Here is a 20,044-nt window from a genome sequence, read left to right on the forward strand (position 1 = left end):
GATTTCCACAAAAGGAATACTTTGTCACCATAGACCACTGTAAATTATACCTTTGGATGCTTACTTAACGAAAAATAACCTGGAGTTGCAGTGCACAAAGTAGTCACATATTGACTACTTTGATCTTGTTTTAATATAGCTCCTTTTATACCATTGAAGGTCTCAGATTGACAGGAAAATTGATTAATCAGGTAAAGACTGTCGTAATTCAACCAATCAGCACCTCTGAATGGGCATGGTCACTCTGCAGCAGAGCTGTGGATGATGGGTTTTTTCATGAATTGTGAAAATTGCTATGATTTCCCTGAAGCCATCGGGTATTGTGAAATCCTGCAGTAGTTAGCAGCTGCCGAGGCAGTTAGTCTCGTAATTGGTTTTAAAGTAGTGACTGGCAGATTGTGGTGACTGGTCTGCTTGTATTCACACACCGGCCCAGTTCCATTTTATCTCCTTAAACTAAGATGTTTAATGCCTTCCTCAAAATAACGCTGGCAGACATTTAGTGAGAACGCCAAAAGTGCATTTAAAAGAACACAGCATGGAATCTGTGGGGTGGAGATTTGGAAGTGTCCAGTTTTGGGTGCGGGGTGACCTGGGGGGGAGGAACAGGATGCAAACCCTGTGGCTGAATGGTGAGGTCCGGAGAGCAAAAGGCAAAGCTTTGCTGAAGATCGGGCCAATGTGACACTAGCAGCTGCCCACAGGTAAGTGAGTAAAGGGTGTGGGTCAAGTGTGCGGGGGTGGAGAGAGGGAATTGTTGATTGAAGGGGGTGTAGGAGAGATTGGCAGGCGGGTGGGGGGATGAGAAATTGGGCCTCGGAACGGGTGGGGGGAGCGATCGCTGGCTCCACGTTCAGATAAGTATGGGGACCTTCCAGCCAATTAGCGCCTAGTTCTGCCATGCAAGTCGAGAAGGAAACACTTGTGAATCTACAACTGGTCCTGCATGAAGTGCCAGACCCTAATATACATAACTTATTTTTCACTGTCAATGTTGCTGGTCTGTGCTCCTGTCGTCTGCGCAAACTCCTTTCTAAATATGGTGGCAGGGGAGGAGGCTAGACATCTGGCCGCAAATGTGCATGCGCTTCCTGCCCGCCATATTGGGGGCTTAGTAGGTTAGTTAGTGCCTGAAAAACAGGCACTGCACGGCCAAATTTATAAGGCCAATAACTCTAAAATGCATTTCCGCAATTTTCTCTTCTTCTCGTAAAGGACTTAGGGCTCAATTTTCCCCAAAGCATTTTTTTGGGCGTACTTGAAGAGTTACGCCAGATTTTTTGGGGCCTCAGTACGCCAAAAAAAAATATTCTAAGTTTCCACGTTGGATTTCTTCATTTTGGCGTGGCCTTACCCGATCTTTAGTTTTGGGGGTGGAGCCTTGATCTGCGCCTAAAAGTTCGGTCTGCCATGGTAACCAGAGACACAATGCGAGCTAAGGCTGCAAAGTGAAGCATACAGCCAGCTCCCAAACATTAAAGGAATTGAAAAACACATTGCAGCAACTTACCCCCAACCCCGCCCGAAGGGCTTGCCGGTCTGGTCCCATTCTCTCTCTCCCTCTCTCTCTCTCTCTCTCTCTCTGTGAGTGAACCGGGGACCGACAAAGGGACTGGACAGCCTTCGGGCGGGGTTAGAGGTAAGTTGCTGCTATGTGTTTTTCAATTCTTTTAGTGTGTTCGGGCAGCACTTGCGCCGATTTCCTTAACTCTAGGGAAGGTTTTTCTGCAGAGGCCACATACGCTGGCCTAAGCAGAACTGGAGTAACTCTCAGCTGGCCAAACTTACCTAAATGGCCAGAATTGGCGCGGGTGGCTGGTTACGCCCCTTTGGCTGAAAAAAAAACTGACCTAAAAGAAATCGTGACTAACTGAGTTACGCTGGTGCAAATTGATTGGAGAAACTGTGGTTTTTCAACTTACGCCAGAAAGAGCAGCCTGCTCCAAACAAACGGCTCAAATCACTGGGAAAAATTGAACCCTTATTCTGGATGACATTGCTCTGAACTTTGGAGTTATCCTATTTATTTTAAAAATGGGTTAATGCCGACATTAAAATCGCAGAGGAAAAGGAATATCACACAAATAGGTTAAGCATTCACCTGCTAATATGTGTAACAGTCATGGCGGGGGTGGGGGGTTGCATTTTGGGGTAAGAGCTGGGATCTGCCCACTCACAGCCACCATCACTGACCCCACTGAACCTCGTTGGGTCAGGGGAAGGGGCCACGTGTGGCATGTTTAGGGGCGCAGCTGGGACAGCCTCTCCACTTCTTGCTGAGGAGACTGGAAATGCCGACTGCACTTCCCCTGCCCCAGAAACAGGAAGAGGCTGCCCTCAGTGGCACCCCTGTGTCATATATATATATGTAAATATATAATTTTCAACCCTCTCAACCTCAGAGTTCAGGCCCACATTCCAGCCTGCACAGGCAAGAAGGCACCTCAATCGGCAGTCGGCTAGGTAACCCCCGTGCCCACTCTCACCACGCAGACCTGTGACAACTCTATGCCGGCTCTCTCCCTACAAAGCCAAGCCAGAAATTTCACCCTATGTCCTCGACCAGCATACCCAGAATCCAGACGAATTGGTGGCCATTTCAGTGCAATTCCAGTAAAGTTATGGCGGTGAGTTCTGCCTGAGCAACCACAGAAATTCAATGCTGATATATCAACATTGTGAGGTTTATTTTGGAAATAAGGATGGTTTAGATACACTTCAAGGATATTTATACTTCAATATAATATCTGAAGCATAGTTCACGCTCAGAAACCTCAGATTTTTTTATGTGCCTGTGAAGCACCTTGGGACGTTTGTTTCCACATTAAAGGTGCTGTATAATTGCAAGTTGTTGCAGATAGCACCTTTAAGATCAGCACTGAAAGATAAAATCTGCAGCGTAAATCTATTATAGCTTTGCGGTGCTTTATCATTTAATGTCACTGCTTCCCATTAGCTGCACAATTCATGACAAAAAATAGCTTTTCCCACAATAAACAATCTAGGGTGATCTATACAATTTTACACCGACCAGTTCAGTTTATTGATTGGCATTTAAGCTGCGAAGCCAGACTGTTTCAGTTCGGTCCAATTGTTGTTTAAACAGTCTTTGACCTCATTCCCACTGTCCTTATGGGCGTGATTACTTTTTTTCCCCTTCTTCTTGACAGCCTGAACTTGGGGGGGGGGGGGGGTGTGGTGGGAGGGGGAGGCGGGGATTACGCTCATCCAGTTTTTCAAATGCAATGCACCATTCCCAGGGCAATTCCGAGTCTTTCTTTCCGACGTCAGACAGCTCAGATGTGGCGCTCCCACCACGGGCTGGATTAAAAGGGTAGGGGACTGTAGGGGGAAGCACTTTCGATATCAAATCCTCTCCCCCTTCATATATGAACCACAGTGCTTGATTCAAACAGTCTCTAGCTTTGAAGAGTAATCCTCTTCTAAAGAGCTGCTCCGTGGAGCTCAGTTGAATCGTGGTTGGTGAAAACAGGCACACTCCACCGGCACTGCGCAAGGGGGAGCCCCACGGAGCTAGTCCATTCGGAGAAATTTAATGCGTACAGATTGACTGTTTCTCTGCTGGTTTGACTTTGGCAGAAATTGCTTTAAAATTAAAATGGAAGATTTTCAACCTGCCTGTTACCAGAGAAGTGATTTGGAACTGAATGGGCGATAGGTTACACACGGGTCGAAATTCGATATTGCCGTTTTTGAGGTGGTGTCACCGCCTGCGCCGAGATTCTAACGCCAGGCGGTAATCACCGCCTCAAACTGCCAAATTCTGTTTTTACGCCCAAAGATGGATTGAAAATTGGTTAACTGACAGGAAACAGAGAGTAGGAATAAATGGGTCTTTTTCGGGTTGGTGGGCAGTGACTACTGGGGAGCTTGGGCCCCAGCTGTTCACAATATATATGTCAATGATTTGGATGAGGGAACCAAATGTAATATTTCCAAGTTTGCTGACGACACAAAACTCGGTGGGATTGTGAGTTGTGAGGAGGATGCAAAGACGCTGCAAGGTGATTTAGATAGGTTGAGTGAGTGTGCAAACACATGGCAGATGCAATATAACGTGGATAAATGTGAAGTTATCCACTTTGGTAGGAAAAACATAAGGGCAAAGTATTATTTAAATGGTGATGGCTTGGGAAGTGTCCATGTACAGAGTGACCTGGGTGTCCTTGTACACCAGTCATTGAAAGCAAACATGCAGGTGCAGCAAGCAGTTAGGAAGGCAAATGGTATGTTGGCCTTCATTGCAAGAGGATTTGAGTACAGGAGCAAGGATGTCTTACTACAGTTATACAGGGCCTTGGTGAGACCGCACCTGGAGTATTGTGTGCAGTTTTGGTCTCTACCTAAGAAAGGATAAACTTGCTATTGAGGGAGTGCAACGAAGGTTCACTAGACTGATTCCTGGGATGGCAGGATTGTCGTATGAGGAGAGATTTGGTCGACTAGGCCTGTATTCACTAGAGTTTAGAAGAATGAGAGGGAATCTCATTGAAACGTATAAAATTCTGACGGAGTTGGACAGACTGGATGCGGGGAGGATGTTTCCCCTGGCTGGGAAGTCTAGAACAAGGGGTCACAGTCTCAGGATACGGGGTAGGAAATTTAGGACCGAGATGAGGAGAAATGTTTTCACTCAGAGGGTGGTGAACCTGTGGAATTCTCTACCACAGAAGGCTGTGGAGGCCAAGTCACTGAATATATTTAAGGGGGCGATAGATAGATTTCTAGAAACAAAAGGCATCAAGGGGTATGGGGAAAAAGCGGGAATATGGTGTTGAGATAGAGGATCAGCCACGATTATATTGAATGGCGGTGTGGACTCGAAGGGCCGAATGGCCTATTACTGCTCCTATTTTCTACGTTTCTATGTTTCTATGATGAGAGTGGCGCTAAAAGTGGCGTTGCACACTCATGCTCTGGAGTTCAGGAGGTCGACTCAATTTTGTGACAGGAGGTTGCCGGCATGCCAGCTGGAAATACAAGGGGAAAAAAAGCAAAAGGACAACTTCTGCGACCCACACCCACACTTTCCCACTGGTGCAACCAGTAAATAAATGCTGAAATCAATAAAGAAAAAAACTTTCCTTGCTCTCTGGACGTTGCCACCCCGAGATCCCCGATGTACTGACTACTTTTTGCAGGCTGTATAAACGCCTGCTGGTAAGGTCACTGTACAAAGCAAATATCGTGGCAGCGAAGCTAGGCGGGCGTTGCATGCTTGTTGTCATCACCATGTGCATGGCAGCAGGGCATGCAGGGTTACCTGTCAGCCCCACCTCCACGCCCAACTCAAACCATGCAACCCGTTCTCCACCGACAGTGTCCTTTTGCCGCCCATTAGCTGTCCCTCACTGGCGTTAACGGGTGCTGTGATCAACCCAATTTTGGCTCCTTTTACAGCAGAGAAACATGCCTCTCGGCCCAACAGGTCCATACCGGTGTTTATGCTCCACACGAGCCTCCTCCTGTCCCTCTTCATCTCACTCTATCAGCATCTCCTTCTATTCCGTTCTCCCTCATGTACTTATTTGGCTTTTAGGTTACACACTCCATGAATCTATCTGGCCTGACATCAACAAAATGTACCTCCTTCCCCCGCACTCAGGCCTGCTGGGCTCCGTACAGGAGCCTGTTACAGGAGCCATCCAGGTCGTACTATGTGGGAAGCAAATGTCATGGGACCTACAAGCAAGCAAAAAGAAAGAAAGACTTGCATTTATATCGTGCCTTTCACAACCGTCGGACATCTCAAAGCGCTTTACAGCCAATGAAGTACTTTTGGAGTGTAATCACTGTTGTAATGTGGGATACGCGGCAGCCAATTTACGCACAGCAAGCTCCCACAAACAGCAATGTGATAATGACCAGATCATCTGTTTTTGTTATGTTGATTGAGGGATAAATATTGGCCAGGACACCGAGGATAACTCCCCTCCTCTTCGAAATAAAGCTCTGGGATCTTTTACGTCCACCTGAAAGAGCAGACGAAGCCTCGGCTTAACGTCTCATCCAAAAGACAGCACCACCGACAGTGCAGCAATCCCTCAGTATTGCACTGGAGTGTCAGCCTAGAGTTATGTGCTCAATTTCCTGGGGGTACTTGAACCCACAACTTTCTGACTCAGGTGAGTGTCCTACCCACTGAGCCACAGATGACACAGCAAGACCTTTACAAGATAGTCCTCCTCTTTAAACAGAATTTTCTCAAGCTCATTCACCTCTCCCAGAATCCTGTGCAATTCTGACTATTTGACTCAGTAAGACAGTGGGGCCATCCAGCTTGCAGCCTTTCAATTTAAAAATACAATTGACTTGGGCCGAGCACGGCTCTCAGAGCTTCACATATTGGAACCACTGTCAAGCAAGAGCAACACAATTATTTGTAGGGAGTAAATGCACATTCAATTTAAAAAAAAACATGTTTTGAGCTAAACGTTGGTTCCTGAAAGAGGGGTTATGACAGCTATTGCATCTAAGTTGACAGCACTTAGCTTTCAGACTCCCCTTGGTTTTGAGTTCTTTTCCCCCAGACAGTGTAGTCAGTTACTGTCACCAATTGTTCCTGTCATCAAGAATGCTAAAGTTTTCAGGGAATCAGCCAAGGTGATCATTCCTGCGCAGAAAGGACAATAACATCGAACTAAACCTGCCAATAACAGGGAGCACATCAGGGAAACTACATTAAAAGACTTGCATTTAGATAGAACCTTTCATGACCATCGGACATCTCAAAGCGCTTTACAGCCAATGAAGTACTTTTGAATGAAGTCACTTGTAATGTGGGAAACGTGGCAGCAGATTTGCACACAGCAAGCTCCCACAAACAGCAGTGTGATAATGAGCAGATAATCGACTTTTGTTATTGATGTGTATCTGTAAAAAATGCACTCTCATGTTCCGCCACCAGAGAGTGCAACCCCTGAAGTCCCAAGGGATCCCAGCATCCCTTGGGAGCACTGTATATAATCCAGCTCCGAAGGCCTGTTCCTCACTCTGGAGTATCTTATTAAAGACTGAGGTGACTGTTACTTTAACTTCCCTGTGTGCAGGCTCATCTGTGTTAGGAACACAATAACTGGCGATGAGTATACGAATCCAACGCAAAGATGCAGCCAACTGTGGGCATCCTGGAGAAGTTCTCGGAGAGTGAGGACTGGGAAGCCTATGTCGAACGGCTAGACCAGTACTTTGTAACCAACGAGCTGGGCGGAGAAGGAAGCGCTGCAAAAAGGAGAGCGGTCCTTCTCATGGTCTGCGGGGCACCGACCTACAGCCTCATGAAGAATCTTCTGGCTCCGGTGAAACCCACAGATAACTCATATGAGGAGCTGTGTACACTGGTTCGAGACCATCTTAACCCGAGGGAGAGGGTGCTGGTGGTGAGGTATCTGTGCCAGCGATCTGAAGGTCAGGAAGTGGTGAGCTACGTTGCCGAGCTAAGGCGACTTGCAGGACAATGTGAGTTTGATGGCTACCTGGAGCAGATGCTCAGAGACCATCCTACGAAAACTTTTGACTGTAGAGACACCGACCCTCAGTAAGATCATTGCGATAGCACAGGCGTTTGTGTCCACCAGTGATAACACCAAACAAATCTCTCAGCACACAAGTGCTAGCAATGTTCATAAATTAACTGGAACTGTGTTTGTGAGCAGAAATGGACAGGGCAGAAACCACGAGTCTGCAACTGCTAGATGGCCTCAGGTGACCCAGATGACTCAGAGTCGGCAACAAAGGATGAATGCAAGGCAATTCACACCTTGTTGGCATTGTGGAGGCTTCCATTCAGCCTATTCATGCCGCTTCAAAGGGTATGTTTGCAAGAGCTGTGGAAAAATGGGGCACCTCCAACGAGCTTGCAGATGAACTGCAAGCTCTGCAAAACCTGCTAACCACCATGTGGCAGAGGAAAATCGGTCCATGGTGGATCAAAGCAATTTCAAGCCTCAGAGAGAGGAGGCAGATGCTGACGTACACGGGGTGCACACATTTTCGATGAAATGTCCACCTATAATGCTAAATGTAAAATTGAATGGCTTACCCGTAGCCATGGAACTGGACACTGGCTAGCAAATCCATCATGAGTAAAAAGATGCTTGAGAGACAGTGGTGCAACAAAGTACTCAGACCAGCTCTGAGTCCTATCTACACAAAACTGAGAACGTACACCAAAGAGCTCATCACTGTCCTGGGCAGCGCCATGGTCAAGGTCACCTACGAGGGCACGGTGCATGAACTGCCACTCTGGATTGTCCCGGGCGATGGCCCCACACTGCTTGGAAGGAGCTGGGCAAAATCCGCTGGAACTGGGATGACATCCGAGCGCTATCACATGTCGATGAGGCCTCATGTACCCAGGTTCTTAACAAATTTCCTTCGCTTTTTCAGCCAGGCATTGGAAACTTTTCCGGGGCGAAGGTACGGATCCACTTGGTCCCAGAGGCACGACCCATTCACCACAAGGCGCGAGCGGTACCTCACATGATGAGGGAGAGAATGGAAATCGAGCTGGACAGGCTGCAACACGAGGGCATCATCTCCCCAGTGGAATTCAGCGAGCGAGCCAGCCCGATTGTTTCAGTACTCAAAAGTGATGGCACGGTCAGGATTTACGGCGATTATAAAGTAACTATTAAATCGTTTCTCGCGACAGGCCCAATACCCGCTACCTAAGGCAGACGACCTATTTGCGACGCTGGCAGGAGGCAAGACATTCACCAAGCTCGACCTGACTTCGGCCTACATGACGCAGGAGCTGGAAGTGTCTTCGAAGGGCCTCACCTGCATCAACACGCACAAGGGACTGTTCATCTACAACAGATGCCCGTTTGGAATTCGGTCGGCTGCAGCGATCTTCCAGAGAATCATGGAGAGCCTACTTAAGTTGGTACCACGCACGGTGGTTTTTCAGGACGACATATTGGTCACGGGTCGGGACACCGTCGAGCACCTACAAAACCTGGAGGAGGTCCTCCAGCGACTGGATCGCGTAGGGCTGCGGCTGAAGAGGTCGAAATCGTCTTCATGGCAACAGAAGTGGAGTTTTTGGGGAGAAAGATCACGGCAGATGGCATTCGGTATTCGGCCCACAGACGCCAAGACAGAGGCTATCAGGAATGTGCTCAGGCCACAGAGCGTCACGGAGCTGCGGTTGTTCCTGGGACTCCTCAACTATTTTGGCAACTTCCTACCGGGGTTAAGCACCCTCTTAGAGCCCCTACATGTGTTATTGCGTAAAGGTGAGAACTGGGTATGGGAAAAAAAAACAAGTAATTGCTTTTGAGAAAGCCAGAAACATTTTATGCTCCAACAAGCTGCTTGTATTGTATAACCCGTGTAAAAGACTTGTGCTAGCGTGATGCGTCGTCGTATGGAGTCGGGTGTGTATTACAACAAGCTAACTTTGCGGGGAAGTTGCAACCTGTCGCCTATGCCTCCAGGAGCTTGTCTAAGGCCGAGTGGGCCTACAGCATGATTAAGAAAGAGGCATTAGCGTGTGTTTTCGGGGTAAAGAAAATGCACCAGTACCTGTTTGGCCTCAAATTTGAGCTGGAAACCAATCACAAGCCCCTCATATCCCTGTTCGCTGAAAACAAGGGGATAAATACTAATGCCTCAGCCCGCATACAAAGGTGGACACTCGCGCTATCAGCTTATAACTATACCATCCACTACAGGCCAGGCACCGGGAACTGTGCGGATGCTCTCAGTCGGCTACCATTGCCCACCATGTGGGTGGAAATGGCGCAGCCTGCAAACTTGTTCATGGTGGCGCAGCCCGCAGACTTGTTGATGGTCATGGAAGCGTTTGAAAATGATAAATCACCTGTCACGGCCCGCCAGATTAGGACTTGTACCAGCCAAGATCCTCTGCTGTCCCTAGTAAAAAACTGTGTACTGCATGGGAGCTGGGCCAGCATCCCCGTTGAAATGCAAGAGCTAATCAAGCCGTTCCAATGAGCTGTCCATTCAGGCAGACTGCCTGTTGTGGGGTAACCGCGTAATGCTACCCAAAAAGGGCAGGGAGACGTTCATCTCGGATCTCCACAGCACACACCTGGCTATAGTAATGATGAAAGCGATTGCCAGATCCCGTGTGTGGTGGCCCAGTATCGACTCTGACTTTGAGTCCTGTGTACGGCAATGCGGCATGTGTGCTCAGTTGAGCAACGCGCCCAGAGAGGCACCACTAAGTTTGTGGTCCTGGCCCTCCAGACCATGGTTGAGGATCCATGTCGACTATGCGGGCCCGTTTCTCGGTAAAATGTTCCTGGTGGTGGTGGATGCTTTTTCAAAATGGATTGAATGTGAAATAATGTCGGGAAGCACCGCCACCGCCACCATTGGAAGCCTGAGGGCCATGTTTGCCACCCACGGCCTGCCTGACACACTGGCCAGTGACAACAGGCCATGTTTCACCAGTGCTGAATTTAAAGAATTCGACCCGCAATGGGAACAAACATGTTACCTCGGCCCCGTTTAAACCAGCCTCCAATGGGCAGGCAGAGCGGGCAGTACAAACAATCAAACAGAGCCTTAAACGAGTCACAGAAGGCTCACTCCAAACCCACCTGTCCCGAGTACTGCTCAGCTACCGCACGAGACCCAACTCGCTCACGGGGGTGCCTCCGGCTGAGCTACTCATGAAAAGGACACTTAAAACCAGACTCTCGCTGGTTCACCCCAACCTGCATGATCAGGTAGAGAGCAGGTGGCAGCAACAAAATGTAAACGATGGTCGCACCACTGTGTCACGGGAAATTGATCTGAATGACCCTGTGTATGTGCTAAACTATGGACATGGTCCCAAGTGGATCGCTGGCACGGTGATAGCTAAAGAAGGGAGTAGGGTGTTTGTCGTCAAACTAGACAATGGACAAATTTGCAGAAAGCACCTGGACCAAACGAGGCTGCGGTTCACAGACTACCCTGAACAACCCACAGCAGACACCACCTTTTTCGAGCCCACAACACACACCCAAAGGATCAACAACACCACCCCGGACCAGGAAATTGAACCCATCACGCCCAACAGCCCAGCAAGGCAAGGCTCCCCCAGCAGCCCTGCAGGGCCAACAACACACCAGCCCAGCGAGAGCACAGCCAACACACCAGAACAGACATTTGTACCGAGGCGGTCCACCAGGGAAAGAAAGGCTCCTGACCACCTCACCTTGTAAATAGTTTTCACTTTGACTTTGGGTGGTGGGGAGTGATGTTGTGTATCTGTAAAGCATGCACTCCCATGTTTCACCATCCCCTGAAGTCCCAAGGGATCCCAGCATCTCTTGGGAGCACTGTATATAAGCCGGCCCCTAAGGCCTGTTCCTCACTCTGAAGTGTCTTTTTAAAGACTGAGGTCACTGTTACTTTAACCTCCCTGTGTGCAGTCTCATCTGTGTTAGGAACACAATCGTTATGTTGATTGAGGGCTAAATATTGGCCAGGACACCGGGAATAACTCCCCTGCTCTTCCTCGAAAAACTTCCATGGGATCTTTTATGTCCACCTGAGAGAGAGAGCAGGCGGGGCCTCGGTTTAACGTCTCATCTGAAAGACGGCACCTCCAACACTGCAGCACTCCCTCAGCACTGCACTGAAGTGTCAGCCTAGATTTATGTGCTCAGAGTCCTTGGAGTAGGACTTGAACCCACAACCTTCTCGATTCAGATGCGAGTGTGCTACCCACTGAGCCACAGCTGACATTTGATATTACAATATTGTAGCGTTAAAATAACAGTGTTATTATTTTAATGTGGTTACTGTAATGTTATGCAATGTCAAATTTTATTCCATTGATGGATGCGAAAAGGATTTGCCATTTTATTCGTTTTCTGTGAATTATACTCTTCAAATACTTGTGTAAATAATAGTAATGAAGCCATGAGGTTCAGAGAACATAGGAATGTACAGGACTTGCAAAGACCATTGCAGCTCATCTGGCCAGGCTTGAAGTTCAGAAAGTACCAGATTATGGCCCCTATTTTCCCCAATAAAAATTTCTGGTGCCCACTTATCTTAACCTATGTTTTTTTTTGCCACCATCAGCGCCATAAAATAACCTGGCAGTTTCCCCGAACTTAAAGCTATCTTTAGCGCTGCGTTACCCGAGTCCATTTCGGGGGGCGGAGCTTATAATGTGCGCCGAAAATTCACTGCGCACGCGCTTTAAAAACAAAGCACTCGCTGGTGCATGTGATGTAAAAAAAAACAAATCCCCCCAAAAAACACTGCTTTGGCCAGGGATAGCAGCGGGCCGTGTGCGTGGAGGACCATCGACCAGGGATAGCAGCGGGCCGTGTGCGTGGAGGACCATCCACCAGGGATAGCAGCGGGCCGTGTGCGTGGAGGACCATCCACCAGGGATAGCAGCGGGTAAGGTGGGGTGCGAGGAAAAGGATCTTCTGAATGTCGCAGTGTGCCTGGAGCTTTCTCAATGAAGAGAAAAGCTCTTCTTGATGCCGTGATGTGCCTGCAGCTTGGTCTTTGGGGGAAGACGATCCTCTGAATGTTTTGATGTGCCTGGAAGGATTTTTTTGAAATTTGCCTGGAGTTGAGAATTCGAGGGAGAAGGCTGTTCTGGAAGATCTTTTTAAAAGTTGTCTACATCCATGGAAAGGGCTCCTCTGTAAGTTTTATTTCTACTAGTTTATCTTTACCTGCAGTTATTTACTTAGATAAACGTGGAGGATCTTAGGCCAGGGATAGAAATGGGCCAGCGCCGATTTCATAAAGTGAAGGTAGGCTTTTTCCAAACGGTCTCTAATGTCTCTGTGTGCTGTTTAAAAAAGAATCGGTGATGGGGAAAATGGCCTTAATGGCCGGAAACGGTGTGGAATCGCTTTTTAACATTCACCAGCGCCAAAATATCTGGCGGCAAAAACTCTGGCGCAGATAGTCGGCGCCGGTGCCAGAACTTCGGGGAAAATTAAATCTACTTATCTACGGCAAAAAAATCGCTGGGTGCCCAAAAAATCGGTGCCTACTGATAGGGAAAAGAGGGACAAACAAAGGTGTTCGAAGAAAACAAAAGATTTTTTTTTTAATGCCCCTGTGATTTTTCTCCTGGGTTGCTTGTTGCAGAGTCCTGGCGATGAATCTTCAATTCCAGGACACTCCAGGCCAACCCTGGAGGGTTGGCAACCCTACTCCAACTGGTGTGCAATAACTAACTACTTTTTTCTTATTTCCAGACCCTCCAAAATCTTCCAGTCAAAGAAGCACAAAGTAATACAAGAGAAGTTTAATTGTTATAATTTGCTTACTCCCATCAGGGCTCCATCTAGTGTTCAGATAAAAATAGACAGGCACCATACTTTTACCCCCTCATCACGACAAGGTGAAAATAATTACCTCCAAGAACAAGCCTGGTTAACAGCTGAAAAAACATTCAGTAAAGACATTCAGCAGTGATATCTTACAATATGATAAAAAAATAACCATAGCAGTCTCCAGGTAGTGCCCAGGAATGATAAGAAACATAAGAAACATAAGAAATGGAAGCAGGAGTAGGCCATACGGCCCCTCGAGCCTGCTCCACCATTTAATATGATCATGGCTGATCTGATCATGGACTCGGGTCTACTTCCCTGCCTGCTCCCCATAACCTCTTATTCCCTTATCGGTTAAGAAATTGTCTATCTCTGTCTTAAATTTATTCAATGTCCCAGCTTCCACAGCTCTCTGAGGCAGCGAATTCCACAGATTTACAACCTTCTGAGAGAGAAATTCCTCCTCATCTTTGTTTTAAATGGTCAACCTCTTATTCTAAGATTATGCCCCCTGGTTCTAGTCTCCCCTATCAGTGGAAACATCCTCTCTGCTTCCACCTTGTTAAGCCCCCTCATAATCTTTTATGTTTCGATAAGATCATCTCTCATTCTTCTGAATTCCAATAAGTAGAGGCCTAAACTACTCAACCTTTCCTCATAAATCAACCCCCTCATCTCTGGAATCAACCTAGTGAACCTTCTCTGAACTGCCTCCAAAGCAAGTATATCCTTTCGTAAATATGGAAACCAAAACTGCACGCAGTATTCCAGGTGTGACCTCACCAATACCCTATATAACTGTAGCAAGACTTCCCTGCTTTTATACTCCATCCCTTTTGCAATAAAGGTCAAGATTCCATTGGCCTTCCTGATCACTTGCTGTACCTGCATACTAACCTTTTGTGTTTCATGCACAAGTGCCCCCAGGTCCCGTTATACTGCAGCACTTTGCAATCTTTCTACATTTAAATAATAACTTGCTCTTTGATTTTTTTCTGCCAAAGTACACACTTTCCAACATTATACTGCATCTGCCAAATTTTTGGCTGCCCTCACTTAGCCTGTCTCTGTCCTTTTACAAATTTTTTGTGTCCTCCTCACACATTGCTTTTCCTCCCATCTTTGTATCATCAGCAAATTTGGCTACGTTACACTCAGTCCCTTCTTCCAAGTCGTTAATATAGATTGTAAATAGTTGGGGTCCCAGCACTGATCCCTGCGGCACCCCACTAGTTACTGATTGCCAACCAGAGAATGAACCATTTATCCCGACTCTCTGTTTTCTGTTCGTTAGCCAGGTGGATTATGCCAACACTGGAACCAAAATGAAAACCAGAACACTCATAACTATCTCCAAGTACACATGATTTGGAGATTTCCTTGTCCTTTTAGATTATCTTCAAGTCGGATTGATGATGGGTAAGTTGGACTAATAACAGCATCTCAATACTGCCAGATTTCACAATCTTCTTCAGACACCATCCTTGAGACGTCACACCGGAGTCAGGAACACCAACAACGTCATCAGGTTTGCTGGTTCATTACATAGGGAAATAGATGGAACATCTAATGTCTTCTGAAGACCTGTAACAGCTACTTCCTTAGTATTAACTGTCAACTCCTGAACCCGCTTCATTAACAGTTGCAACAGCTGTGATATGAACGTGTTCAGGATGGTTCTCACTCTTTAGAATAGTGTGTCTGTATTGTGGGACTTGAACCCACAACCTTCTGACTCAGGGAGAGCTACCGTTAAGCCATGGCTGACACCTTAGTCTCCATTTTCTTCGAGGTTGGCTGTATGTTTTTAATGTTCTTCAATGCAGACAAGGGAGTGTCGAAGGTGTAACAAGGTCTGTTAATGCTGAGAAAGAAAAAAAGAACAACTTGGATTTATATAGCGCCTTTCATGACCACCGGATGTCTCAAAGTGCTTTACAGCCAATTAGTACTTTTGGAGTGCAGTCACTGTTGTAATGTAGGAGGGACTATTACTGAAGGGGATTGAGGAGGTCACTGAAATCGCCGTTCTATCAATTGCTTCCGGGCCTGTCTAGTCGTTCTGCTGACTTTCCTTTTTGCGGTTCCCCCACGCCTTCATCCAATGTGTTCTCGCCTGATGGTGGCTATTCCTGTTGCTGAGTTTCCTCCTACTCCAGTCCTCTTTGAGGTTCCAGGTTGTGCAGAAAGATGCAACCCACTTTGTCTCGGCCATATTGTATGATGCCCTAGAGCGATGAAGACATCTGAATCTTTACTTCAAAATGGTAAATGCAAGCTCCTAGATGTTCCTGGTGGTCCCATGGCTCTCGTTGTATCTGTGTTGCTCAGGCGTGGTTGGCTTGCTGAAGGGCGTAATCAGCCAGGTGCATTGGTTGTCTCCCAGCACCCACCCTCTGATGTTCCTGGACGGGTGGAAGAGTAGGATGGGGGTAGGAGTGGGGGAGTGGATGAGTGTTGCAGAATGAAGGTGTATTGGAAGCTGCCAGAGAAACCGGCACCGACGTGCATTATCCTTCTATGGTGATCATGCAGCACTTGAACATTGACGGAATGGAAGCCGCTCCTGTTGACATAAGCTGCTGGCTCATCTTCTGGTGCCCTGATAGCCGCACAGGGTGCAGTCTATTATGCCCTGGACATGAGGGAAGCCAGAAACTGCTGCAAATCCCAGAGCTCTCTCGTTCTGGCTGTGAAGGTAATGTACTGGGTTGCTCTGACCAGGAGGCCATTGGCGCTCCGCACTGCAGACTGGGAGATGTGGGCCATGTCTCCTGTAGCAGTCAGGAATGAGACTGTGGTGAAAGAGTTGAGGCCAGGGGTGACTTTGACAGCCAGCGGCAAAGCGTGGCCACCCGGGCCAACAGGCAGCAGGACACGCTGTAACAGGCTACATCTGTCAACAACAGCCCGCCCAGAGAAGCCCAGCCGCGTCCTGCGCTGCTCCTCAGAAATATCCAAGAAAGTAACACTTGGCCTAAAGGCCTTGTGGGCTGGGGTGAGGCCTCCTACGAGTTGCCCCTTTGCCTGCAGTCTTCCTGTCTGCTTCTTGCCCTGGTTCTGCAGATAGCTCCTCTTCCACCAGCTGTTTTCTCACCCAATGGAGTGAAGCAAATCCAGCACCCACGACAAGCAGTGAGTGCTTATTGAGCACTTGCGGGGGGGAGAAAAATCAAAGAAACAAACTGAAGCGGAGAACTGCCCTGGAAAGACACCATTCATAATGGTGCACAGATGCTATTGACTTGAGTGCCTGCGAGTACGTTCAACCTCCAGTCATGTCAGTGAGATTTGAAGCCAATGCCGCTAGGTTTTACTCAGCGGGTTGGTCGCTGTGTGGGAGTTCTTGTATTGGGGTCCAAATAAGAACATAAGAACATAAGAAATAGGAGCAGGAGTAGGCCATACTACCCCTCGAGCCTACTCCACCATTTAATATGATCATGGCTGATCCGATCATGGACTCAAGTCTACTTCCCCGCCCGCCCTCCATAAACCCTTATTCCCTTATCGTTTAAGAAACTTTCTATTTCTGTCTTAAATTTATTCAATCTCCCAGCTTACACAGCTCTCTGAGGCAGCGAATTCCACAGATCCACAACCCTCAGAGAAGAAATTTCTCCTCATCTCAATTTTAAATGGGGGGCCCCTTATTCTAAGATTATGCCCCCTAGTTCTAGTCTCCCCTATCAGTGGAAACATCCTCTCTGCATCCACCTTGTCAAGCCTCCTCATAATCTTATACGTTTCGATAAGATCACCTCTCATTCTTCTGAATTCCAATAAGTAGAGGCCCAACCTACTCAACCTTTCTTCCGAAGTCAACCCCCTCATCCCCAGGATCAACCTAGTGAACCTTCTCTGAACTGCCTCCAAAGCAAGTATATCCTTTCATAAATATGGAAACCAAAACTGAATGCAATATTCCAGGTGTGGCCTCATCAATACTCTGAGCAAGACTTCCCTGCTTTTATACTCCATCCCCTTTGCAATAAAGGCCAAGATACCATTGGCCTTCCTGGTCACTTGCTGTACCTGCATCCTTTTGTCTTTCATGCACAAGTACCCCCAGGGTCCCGCTGTACTGCAGCACTTTGTAATCTTTCTCCATTTAAATAATAACTTGCTCTTTGATTTTTTTCTGCCAAAGTGCATGACCTCACACTTTCCAACATTATACTCCATCTGCCAAATTTTTGCCCACTCACTTAGCCTGTCTATGTCTTTGATGCCACAGGATGCCTATTTGAGTTTAAGAAAGACTGGCATTCATACCGGACATCTCAAAGCACTTCACAGTAAAATAAGTATTTATTCACGAGGTACCTGCTTGTTTCCGGAGGGTGCGTTTCTGATTCGAGTCAGCTCCAGCGTTAAAATGGTACCTGGCGGGAGCGGGGCAGTAAATCATTTTGGGGGATTTTAACCGTTCAGCCGTCCCCCGTTCCCACCGGGCAGGTTAGCTTAACATCAGGGCCATAATGACAAGCGGGTGCAGAATGGCTCTCCACCCTTTTTGTTGGGGTCATGCCCGACAGGAAAAATCCAGGCTAGTCTGTCCCTAGACAGTGGGAAAAGCAGCTACAGTGAAGTCCTTGCTAGTTTGTGCCATACTAGTTTGTGACCCATGATTATTTGACTATTAACTGTGGTCTACCATGGGAAACGAAGAGGAGTTCGAACCGTGGACAAGTTTATAGCTCATACAGTTTTTAAGAAAATAACCACAAAAAGTACACACATAACCACTGCTTCACCAATTTTCTTGAGTTTATTTTCTTTTCCCCTCCTTTAAATAATTCAGTGCAGAAATCACGGTAAGTGGGTCACACACTGGTGTTGCAAGAACAGGCAAAGAACTTCAGCGATGTGGTTGTCTCTTAACTGCTCTCTGAAATGGCCTCGCAAATCACTCAGTTGTAACAAACAGCTGCGACAAAGTCAGCACAGTGGGGGTAACTTCACAAGGACTGCAGTGGATCAAATAGGTGGCTGATCGAGGGCAATTAGGGATGGGCAATAAATGTTGGCCTTGCCAGTGACGTCCAGATCCCGTTAACGAATAAATTAACGCGGCAGCAAATTTGCGCACAGCAAGCTCCCACAAACAACAATGTGATAATGACCAGATAATCTGTTTTTGTTATGTTGATTGAGGCATAAATGTTGGCCAGGACACCGGGGATAACTCCGCTGCTCTTCTTCAAAAGAGTGCCATGGCATCTTTTACATCCACCTGAGAGGGCCGATGGAGCCTCGGGTTAATGTCTCATCCAATAGACGGTACCTCCGACAGTGCAGCACTCCCTCAGTCCTCAAGTCCCCTGGAGTGGGACTTGAACCCACAACCTTCTGACTCAAAGGCAAGAGTGTTACCCATTTCTCTTCTTCTTAGGCAGTCCCTCAAGAGTCGAGGATGACTTGCTTCCACACTAAAAATGAACTGTTAGGTGACTGATGACTCTGATGCGGGACCTACAATCTCTGTCACAGGTGGGGCAGACGGTGGTTGAAGGGACGTTGGATGAGGGGACGGGTGGGTGCTTGGGTTGTTGTGTGCTCCTTCCGCTGTTTGTGCTTGGCCTCCGCTTGCTCCCGGCGATGAGACTCGAGGTGTTCGGCGCCTTCCCAGATGCTCCTCCTCCACTTTGAGCAGTCTCGGGCCAGGGATTCCCAGGTGTCGGTGGAGATGTTGCACTTTTGCAAGGAGGCTTTGAGGGTGTCCTTGAAGCGTTTCCTCTGCCCACCTGGGGCTCGCTTGCCGTGTCGGAGCTCCGAGTAGAGCGCTTTTTTTGGGAGTCTCCTGTCGGGTATGCGGACGATGTGGGTGACTCTCCCAAATCAAGTCAAATCTGATCAAAATATCATCTCCCAGATCAGATTTGTAATGATTAAAGTTTATCATGCACAGACTTGCATCGAATGAAGCAATTTGGAAATGACACCTGCGGGCATCTGCCTTTCTTTAGCGAAACCTCTTCAATTTCTCGTGCTGTGAACATTATTATGATCTGTTAGGAGCTAGTGAACGTTCTTTCTACAAATGTAGAAGTAAGACTTCCTTTTCTGTCACATACCACAAAGACTTCTTTTTGGAAGTTCAGAAGCAGCAGCCACTGATCTTTTTGTTCTTCATTCATCCATTACTCTGTTTTGACTATTTCTGCTCGATTTCAGTGGTGCGCTTGTAGAACGCGGACACAGTCCTGTAATATTTTGTCATCACAAAGGGCGAAACCGATTTTCTTTTACATTTTCAAAGATAATTTTACTCTGACCGAACAGAGTGATTAAATTCCTCCGGAGTTTTTTTTTGCTTATATAGCAGTATTCTAAATGTTTCAGACTGAAGTGTTGAGGCTTATATTTCGATTATCTACAGAGACCGAGATCTGCCTTTTTTTGTATGTGATAGACTGGATCAGATTATACTATTGTAGCGCGTAGTGTTTGGATTCCTTTACAACCAGTTCTTAGCACGAGAGTAAGCGAACAGCTCCCAGGTAATAAGCCGTCTAACAAGGCATCAAAATCTCTTTGATGTGATTCAATATCTGATTTTTCTGGTAACCTAGTAGGCTTGTGCAAACAAGATATTAATCATTTACATTACCTGTATTACAGCTGTCATTACTCCCTCATAACATGATTTTCTTGTTATAATTTGCTTCTCCACTTTATAGACCAAATATATCTACTGTACACTTAAGAAAGAAATTCTGGTGACCTTCCTTTATGCCTCATAAAGGGGC

At 47.1% G+C, this 20,044-nt stretch overlaps 1 long non-coding RNA gene across 1 annotated transcript in view; it reads left to right on the forward strand.

Moving 5' to 3' along the window:
- Positions 1-12,199: 12,199 nt before the first annotated feature.
- The window catches only part of LOC139264004 (uncharacterized), a 185,934-nt gene continuing 178,089 nt past the window's right edge, over positions 12,200-20,044 (forward strand). Inside the window, exon 1 of the long non-coding RNA XR_011593273.1 lies at positions 12,200-12,649. This is a non-coding gene — a long non-coding RNA (uncharacterized lncRNA). The remainder of the gene's footprint in view (positions 12,650-20,044) is intronic.

The sequence above is a fragment of the Pristiophorus japonicus genome, chromosome 5 (genome assembly GCF_044704955.1).
Source record: "Pristiophorus japonicus isolate sPriJap1 chromosome 5, sPriJap1.hap1, whole genome shotgun sequence".
NCBI lineage: Eukaryota > Metazoa > Chordata > Chondrichthyes > Pristiophoridae > Pristiophorus > Pristiophorus japonicus.